Source organism: Juglans microcarpa x Juglans regia, chromosome 2D (genome assembly GCF_004785595.1).
Source record: "Juglans microcarpa x Juglans regia isolate MS1-56 chromosome 2D, Jm3101_v1.0, whole genome shotgun sequence".
NCBI lineage: Eukaryota > Viridiplantae > Streptophyta > Magnoliopsida > Fagales > Juglandaceae > Juglans > Juglans microcarpa x Juglans regia.
In genome coordinates, this window is record NC_054596.1 from 37,203,438 (window position 1) to 37,213,270 (window position 9,833).

At 41.2% G+C, this 9,833-nt stretch overlaps 1 pseudogene; it reads right to left on the bottom strand.

The window, feature by feature from the left end:
* Positions 1 to 3: 3 nt before the first annotated feature.
* LOC121249486 lies at positions 4 to 8,708 on the bottom strand (annotated as a pseudogene).
* Positions 8,709 to 9,833: the final 1,125 nt, after the last annotated feature.

The following is a 9,833-nucleotide window of genomic DNA, read 5'->3' on the forward strand; positions in this document are numbered from 1 at the left end:
GTGTCAAAGCCCAGAAAGCCATCGTCCACAACCTCCATTGTTCATGGCCTTCTCAGCATTCTCTTGAACCTGCAGTGCAAGTTGAAGGGCCCGCACCACAGCCTTCATTGCTGGTCCTTCGATCTCACGATCACGTATGCAGCAGTCTGCAATCTCCCCGAACTTATGAAGACATTCAGAAGCAATCTCACCCCTCAAACGAGGGTCAATGATCTCATCAAGGGTCCCACTATGGTAGCATTTCTTTGCCCATTGGGCCAAGTTTACTTGCTCCTTCGGCAGGTCTGGCATCAATCTGGCTTAGCACACAATTCCTCAAATAGAACCACCCCAAGAGTACACGTCATATTTTTCTGTCAGTTTCTGTCTACGGTAGTACTCTGGGTCCACGTACCAAAACCATCCTTCACAAGGGTGTTGAAGTGGGATTGGGACATGCTTGTGGGATCCAGTTTTGACAGACCGAAATCTGAAACCTTAGCCAACAACCTCTCATCTAGCAGTATGTTTGTAGGTTTCACTAGGCCTGTGTAACAAACCGTTCAACCCGTCCCGTCCCGTCCGATTGACTCGACCCGAACCGAAAAACTCAGTTTATATTGATATTCGGATTCAACCCGTCCAACCTGCTAAATCTTAACAACCCGATTAATGTCACTTTCAAAACCAACTTCCAAGGTCTTCCGTTATTTCTTCTGTAAAAACGATTCTAAAAAACTCAAATCCACCATTGAAGATCGATACGCGATTGTAGAGGAAGAATAAATTACAGCGATAAGCTGAAGCAGCACGAGATGGTCATGGATGCGGCATTGAAGAACGGGGACTCAAGCTTGGACCTACAAACTAGACATTGTGGCTCATTCTTGGAATTCTTTACGTACCATAAGAGACAGATGCAGAATAGGTACACCACGATGATGCTGGTGCATGGTAGAAAAAGGGCCAAGAAAACCCAAACGATCATTGTTTAGGGTGGCCGGTAGAGAAGTGACTGTGATGAGTAAAATGGGTAGATCTCTGCAACTAAGGGGGTTCGGTTCTGATCTCCACTCTTCAGCATGCCTTTATAATTTGGAGATTAAATGAGTCATGACAAGGAAAATTCCAAGTACGTGGTACTTTCTGCTGCGTACAAAATGGGATGGGCCCGATATTTAAATAAGAAGAACCCCATTAAACTATAGAGAAATTACTATAATATAATGAATTATTAAAGGATAAATCCAGTACTACCTTGGCATTCTCGTACCAAGGTTGAAGATAAGGTGAAGAAAAAGAGGAGGAATATGAAGAAGGATGAGAACCGCAATCTCTAGCTCCAACCGTTGCTCTTCCAGTTGGATTTTCCTCCGTGAACCTAACAATTGTTACAAACCCTCCCTCCTCTTTATCTTCCTCTTCTTTATTTTGATTTTGGATTTCTTCGTCTTTGCTCTCTGACTTGATGTTCTTCACCTGATACTGCATTTTTTCCCTTTCAATAGCTTCTAACTTGTTTGCTCCTTGTTGGAGCGTACATTTGTTGCAACCTTTTTCTTGCAAACATTAAGAACGGGTTGGCCCGATATTAGGTCGGGTCGGGTCGGGTCGGGCTGCGTCCCCGCAACAAAGCATGCGGGTCGGGTTGGGTCGGATCGGGCCCATATACCAAGCGGTTTGGTCGGGTTGCAGCCCTCGGTTTCATGTTGCGGTGAATTATTGTGCCCTTCACACCTGTATGAAGGTAGTTCAACCCATGCGTCGCGCTGATGCAAATCTGAATGCGTTGCTTCCATGTAAGCACAGGGTTCTCAGTTTCATAAAGATGAGAACAGAGGGTCCCTCGTGCCATGTACTAGTACACATGATCATCTTGTCTTGATCATCACAATATCCGATTAAAGCCACGAGATTAGCATGGCGAAGCTTGGAGAGCATGTAGATCTTAGTCCAAAACTCACGGGTCCCTTGCTTTGATAGTGGGTTTAGTTGTTTGATCACAACCGCGGTGGAGCCACCGTCAATATACCCTTTGTCAACGTTTCCGAATCTTCCGGCTCCTATGACTAATTGATGATTGAAGTTCTGTGTGGCAGCTTTGATCTCCATGATCGAGAAGTACCAACAGAGATTCGATGGCAATGTCGAAACATTCTCGACTGTGGACCTCCACATCTTGGAAAATGGGACTGCATTTTGCCAAGCTGGTACCGAATTCATCCAGCCGCTGTTGAGTATTGGAGTCTGGTCCAAGCCGCTCGAGCGAATATAAGTCAGAGAGCTTCACTCAAAGATAGCTCGACAGACCGCTCGAGCAAAAGCAAGTCAGAGAGTTTCCCTCGACATCGCTCAACACACAGCTCGAGCGGAGGGAAGTCAGAGAACTTTGCTTGAGCAGCCGCTCGACACTTGGCTCGAGCAATTGAGGGAAACAGGTTCGCTCGATGCGGGCTCGACACGCCGCTCGAGCGAACATTACTACTTCTGCTGAATTTAGAGTTTCTGCCGCATAACATATATATATATATATATATGATATTTTATGACTTGTACTGTATCAGAGTGAACAGTAGCCATCCTACACACATTGTATTGTGATTCCTCAAGTAATAAAAATCCTCTGCAGCCCCCGTGGATGTAAGCAATTTGCCGAACCACGTAAATATTGTGTCGTGTGTGATTGCTTGTTTTCTCGTGTTTGAATTTACTTTATTGTCATCGTTTTTAACAAGAATTGGTATCAAGAGCTAATGTTCGGGTCTGAGAAAAAACGATAGCTGGAGAGGAAGTGAAGGTATCGGGGATCGAGAAGTTTGATGGCACGGATTATGGATACTGGAGGATGCAGATAGAGGACTACCTCTATGGGAAGAAACTTCATCTTCTATTGTTGGGAAGAAGCCGGATAGCATGTCAGTTGCTAATTGGATCCTGTTGGATTGACAGGTCCTGGGGGTTATTCGATTAACCCTATCGAGATCTGTTGCACACAACGTCATCAAGGAGAAGACGACTGCGGATCTCATAGCGTCTTTGTCAAGTATGTATGAAAAACCGTCAACAAATAACAAGGTACATCTAATGAAAAAGTTATTTAATTTGAAGATGGCAGATGGTACGTCTGTTGCACAACATCTGAATGATTTTAATACTATCACAAATCAATTGTCATCTGTTAAAATTGAATTTGATGATGAGATACGTGCACTGATACTATTGGCATCACTGCCAAATAATTGGAAAGCAATGAGAATGACTGTTAGTAATTTTGCCGATAAGTCAAAGTTGAAATATGATGATATTCGTAATTTGATTTTGGCTGAGGAGGTGCGTAGGAAAGATTCAGGCGAGACCTCAGGTTCGAGTTCAGCATTGAATGTTGACTCTCGAGAGAGAGTACAAGACAGGAACTCAAACAGAGGCAGATTAAAATCAAAGAACAGGGGCAAGAGCAAGTCAAGGCTTGGCCAGCAGGCAACTTGTTGGAATTGTGGCAAAGCTGGCCACATAAAGAAGAATTGCAGAAATCCCAAGAAGACCGATAATGATAGTGCTAATGTGGTAACTGAAGAAGTACATGATGCACTGTTAGTTGCAGTTCATAGTCCAATTGATGAGTGGATACTTAATTCAGGGGCTTCCTTCCATACATCTTCCCATCGGGAGATAATGCAGAATTATGTTACAGGTAATTTGGAAAGGTGTATTTGGCTGATGGAGAGGCTTTGAATATTGTAGGGATGGGAGATATTGATATTGCTCTTCCTAACAAGAACAAATGGACTTTACAAAAGGTCAGACACATTCCTGAGTTGAAGAAGAATCTCATTTCTGTTGGGCAGCTTAATGATTGTGGACATTCAGTGGTGTTTTCAAATAGCACCTGAAAGGTCACCAAAGGGGCATTGGTACTGGCTCGGGGTAAGAAAACTGGTACACTTTATATGACTACTGGTTTGGATAACACTATTGCTACTACCGTTGTAGAGAGCACAGCAGATTTGTGGCATTGCAGGCTTGGCCATATGTGTCAGAAGGGCATAAAAGAACTTCTGTCTAGAGGCAAGCTACCAGAACTTAAGTCAGTTGATCTCAACATATGTGAGAGTTGCATTATGGGGAAATAGAAGAAGGTCAGTTTCTTGAAGAGTGGCAGAACACTAAAGTCAGAGAGACTAGATCTTGTGCACATTGATGTGTGAGGACCTTCCCCAGTAACATCTCTTGGAGGTTCTTGTTACTATGTTACATTCATTGATGACTATAGCAGAAAAGTATGGGTCTATTTTTTTGAAACACAAATCTGATGTATTTAATGTGTTCAAAATTTAGAAAGCTATGGTTGAGACAGAGAAAAACTTGAAGTTGAAATGCTTGAGGTCTGATAATGGTGATGAGTATATTGATGGTGGGTTCAAAGAGTATTGTGCAACTCAGGGTATCAGAATGGAAAAGACCATTCCTGGGATATCACAGCAAAATGGAGTTGCTGAGCGCATGAACAGAACCATAAATGAGCGTACTAGAAGTATGAGGCTGCATGCTAGGCTACCACCTACTTTCAGGGCAGATGCAGTTAGCACTGCAGTATACTTGATAAACAGAGGGCCATCAGTTCTGTTGGATTGTGGATTGCTTGAGGAGGCTTGGAACGGGAAATAGGTCAAATTTTCTCACCTTAAAATCTTTGGCTGTCTTTCTTATGTTCTTATTGATTCTGATGCTCGTAGTAAGCTTGAGGCTAAGTCAAGGAAATGTTATTTCATTGGCTATGGAGACGAGGCATTTGGCTATCTTTTCTGCGATGATTAGGGTCGGAAGATTATAAGAAGCAAGCATGTGATCTTCAATGAGAAGATTGTGTTCAAGGACAAGTCTAGTACAGTTGCTGAAACAGTTCCTCAAGAGTTTGACTTTGTGAGTTTGGATGAACTACCAGAGGTCACAGTGCAGTGTAGAGAAATGAGTGATGGGGAGAGTGGCCCCAGTGCACCCATTCCAATTATTCCGCAGTTAGATCTAGTACTGTCCACTCCTATAGCTGCAGTTCGCAGGTCAGTTAGGACTATTCGTCCTCCACAGCGTTTCTCACCTGCTTTGAATTATATTCTATTGACAGATGGTGGAGAACCGCAGAGTTACCAAGAAATCTTGCAAGATAAAAATTATAGCAAATGGGAGTTGGCCATGAAGGATGAGATGGATTCCTTATTAGGGAATCAGACATGGGAGTTGACAGAACTTCTATCGGGGAAGAAGGCATTACACAACAAGTGGGTGTACCGGATAAAAACTGAGCATGATGGCAGTAAGAGATACAAGGCCAGACTTGTTGTAAAAGGCTTTCAGCAGAAACAAGGCATTGATTACTTTGAGATCTTTTCACCTGTGGTAAAGATCACAACCATCAAGTTAGTTTTGGCTATGGTTGCTACTGAAGATCTATTTCTTGAGCAGCTAGATATGAAGACATCTTTTCTTCATGAAGATCTTGAAGAAGACATCTACATGCATCAACCTGAAGGGTTTGTAGTACAGAGAAATGAATATTCAGTTTGCAGACTGAAGAAGAGCTTGTATGGCCTGAAACAAGCTCCTAGACAGTGGTACAAGAAATTTGACAGTTTCATGTGTAGTGCAGGGTACATCAAATGTCAGGCAGATCATTACTGCTATGTCAGACAGTTTGACAATTCTTACATTATTTTGTTGCTATATGTGGATGACATGCTTATTGCAGGGGCAAATATTGATGAGATCAATAGTCTGAAGAAGCAGATGTCAGAGCATTTTGCAATGAAGGATTTAGGAGCTGCGAAGCAAATCTTTAGCATGAGAATTGTCAGAGACAGAGTTAGAGGCACGTTGAGACTCTCACAGGCTGAGTATGTGAAAAAGGTACTCAAACTGTTCAATATGGACAAGGCCAAGTCAGTTGGCACACCTTTGGATAGTCACTTCAGACTCAGCAAGGATCAGGCACCAAAGTCAGAAGAGGAACAAGACTATATGAGTAAGGTTCCTTATGCCTCAGCTATTGGTTCACTTATGTATGCTATGGTTTGCACCAGACCAGATATTGCCCATGCAGTGGGAGTTGTGAGTAGATACATGAGTAACTCTAGAAAACAATATTGGGAAGTAGTAAAGTGGATTTTGAGGTACCTAAAAGGCTCATCAGAAACGTGCTTGTGTTTCTCAGGAGAGGACTTAGAGGTGCAGGGCTATGTTGATGCTGATTTAGCTGAAGATACTGATAGCAGAAAAAGTACCATAGGGTTTGTTTACACTCTGAGTGGTACTGCAGTTTCATAGGGTTCCAATCTACAGAAAACAGTTTCTTTGTCTACTACAGAAGCTGAGTATATTGCAGTTTCAGAAGCTGCAAAGGAGATGGTTTGGACACAGGGCTTCTTGGAGGAATTGGGTAAAAAGAATCAGAATGACATTCTCTACAGTGACAGTGAGAGTGCCATATTCCTTGCCAAGAACCTAGCATTTCATTCCAGGACTAAACACATTCAGATCAGGTATCACCTTATACGATCAATGTTAGATGATGGACAATTGCTACTTGAGAAAATTTGTGGAAGTAAGAACCCTGCTGATATGTTGACAAAGGGTGTTACACTCGAGAAACTGAAGTTGTGCGCAACTTCATTTGGTCTTCTTGCATGAAGACAGGAACTGTGAGTTGCAGAGGTGGAGGATATCATGTTTGAGGCAGAGGGCGATACTGTGGGTGTACTAGTCTCCAAGTGGGAGAATTGTTGAGTATTTGGAGTCTGGTCCAAGCCGCTCGAGCGAATACAAGTAAGAGAGCTTCACTCAAAGATAGTTCGACAGACCGCTCGAGTAAAGGCAAGTCAGAGAGCTTCGTTCGACACCACTCGACACACAGCTCAAGCGGAGGGAAGTCAGAGAGTTTCGCTTGAGGAGCCGCTCGACACATGGCTCGAGCAATTGCGGGAAACAGGTTCGCTCAATGCGGGCTCGACATGCCGCTCGAGCGAACATCACTAATTCTGCTGAATTTAGGGTTTCCGCCGCATAACATATATATATGATATTTTGTGACTTGTACTGTATCAAAGTGAACAGTAGCCGTCCTACACACATTGTATTGTGATTCCTCAAGTAATAAAAATCCTCTGCAGCCCCCGTGGACGTAGGCAATTTTCTGAACCACGTAAATACTGTGTCGTGTGTGATTGCTTGTTTTTCCGTGTTTGAATTTACTTTATTATCATCGTTTTTCACGACAGCCTCCTCATCCTCATCCTCCTCCTCTGCTACAGTGAGCTAAGAAACATATATAAATGAGTATTGCAAACAAAGCACCGATGGGAAAGCCAATTGCCATCATAAATGGTGAGAGGCTATTTTTATGTCTCATCTTCTTCTCCAGTGCTGAGGACCTTAGACCCACATCGGTGCTAAGTTACCGTCCGATTGGTTCAACTTGAATATCTCCACGCCGTTTGAGATAGCATCTGCAAACTGTGGTCTTTGAAACCAGCTTGAAGATCTGTAAGGATGTAGTGCGAGCCATAAATCCTGCTTAGCTTGGGTTTTTTTGGGAATCAACACGACGTAGTCTGTGTGCACTGGAATTCCATTGCCGCCACTCCATTCGATCACATCCTCTTGAACTTCTATCGTTTGGTTGTAGATGAATATAGAAAACACCCGTTGATTTGTGAGCGTAACTTCAATTTGAGTCTCACAGAAATGAAGCCTAACCAAATAAAAGAACCCAGCATCCACAGGAAAAATCCAAGTGAGATTGTATTGCAAGTTCACGTTAGGATTCTTACCCATTGTACGAGAATTACTGTACACAATCTCTGGTGCTGTGTATTGTGGAGTGTCTACAGTGTACTTAATTGAAACATTGGATCGGTGATGAGGCATGGTGCCAAGCGCTCTTCCAAAGATGTAATCTTCATCCTGGTCCCACACTCGGGACATTCCAGTATCATCAACATTGGAAACAACTGCTCCACCCACGTTTAACCTATACAACGTCTAAAGAGCGAATGGGTTAATTTGGAAATAGAAGGGTGTGTTCGGGCTGCCTACAAGGGTCACTGTGGATATGTCTTGATTATGAATTATATATAAGCTATTTGGCATGGAAACAACCTCGAGACCGTTGATATGAGGGCATAAGAGCTTGGAGATGGTATGAAGGTTACGTCAAGGCTTTGATTGTTGTGCACGTCGATAATGAATTCCTTGACAAGATATGTCGTGGAAGGATTTGAAGCGGAGACGGAGAGATAGGCGTTGAAGTTGCTTAAGAGGGTGAAGTTATTGGCGATGACGGAGAAAAGGAATTGGTTATGTCGCGGTTGGAGTATGATGCAGGGTAAAGGTACAGACGGAGGAACTTTGGGCCGAACGAGACAGGGAAGGAATAGGTGAATTTGGGCTGCTGATCAAATATACGAGCCATCATGTAGGGGACTTGGGAAAGGGAAGGGTCTTGTTTCAGAGGCTTCGGATGACGATGAAGCGCTATGAATGTTGCGGGGGGAAAACTTCGAGTTGGATTCGCCTTCCCAGCGTCAGCCATCAAGTGAGGTAGAGTTGGAGGAAGAGCCACAGTTGAGGAGAAAATAATCAATTGGAGTCATGTAAGGAGGTAGGGTTTCAGAGGTGGTGATGGGGTGGAACGGGAAAAGATGGAGGATGGTGGAGAGGTAGAGAGCGAAGATTACCATGGGTGCCGGTAGAGGTGCATATTGTCGTCTTGACTGCCCTAGAACCCGACCAGTGTGTAAAGCTGACTTTTGAGTTTTGACTGTGTGAGTCATGACCGACTACTCTTTTTGTAAAATTATTATTTGCATTTTTTTTTCTTTCTTGCATACTTTATTTGTACCCTAAGCTTTCCATTGAACTGAATAGATAAAAAAATATTTGAATATAATATTAATTTTTGATATGATAGACAGATATATAAATAATAATGTTTGAAGTAGGAATATTAAATTAAAACCTCATTGAATAATGAGGTGATATGAGATGAGATGAGATGATTTTAAATAAAAATTAAAAATTGAATAAAATATTATTTTTATTTCAAAAAGTGTTTTTTGACGCACACATCGTGGTCACCATGCCATGCTTGTTGTTGTTGATACCCATTTCAATCCCAAAATCATATTTTTTCTTCCAAATCATCATTTTAAGTTAGTTTTTCTATTTGAAGTTATTTTCTTTTAAGATAATGTTTATTTTTATGAACGATTTTATTCATAATTTTTGGACTGGATTGTAGCGAGATACTTATTTTATTTCAAATTTCGTTATAATTGGAATTTTACTTTTCTTTACCTATTTAAGCCCGACTTAAAGCATTAGTATTGGTCCATGTATATATATATATATATATATATATATATAATCACCTCTTTTCATATCCATTTTACCATTCAAGTAAAATTTTTATATTGACTTATGCATATTTGAGACAAAATATTTTATTATTATTAATTTTTTGCTAAAATCAATTTTTTTTATATATATTTTGTAATTATTATCCACTACATACATTTGACATTAATAATATAAATGCAATAATAAAAAATATATATAATATATTATAATAATAAAATAAATGTACAAGTGAATGTTTGTTGTGTTGTTGAAGGAATGATAAAATGAAAGGATTGTGAGAGAGAGAGTGGGAGGAGAGAGAAATAATTTTAAAATATAATTTGTAGGATGAATAGTACTTATCTAAATTTGGATAAGTACTGTTCATAGGTAGCTAAATATTTAGATATGCATAAGTCAATGTGGAGGACTTTAGGGTCATATTATACAAATATGACTTTACATAT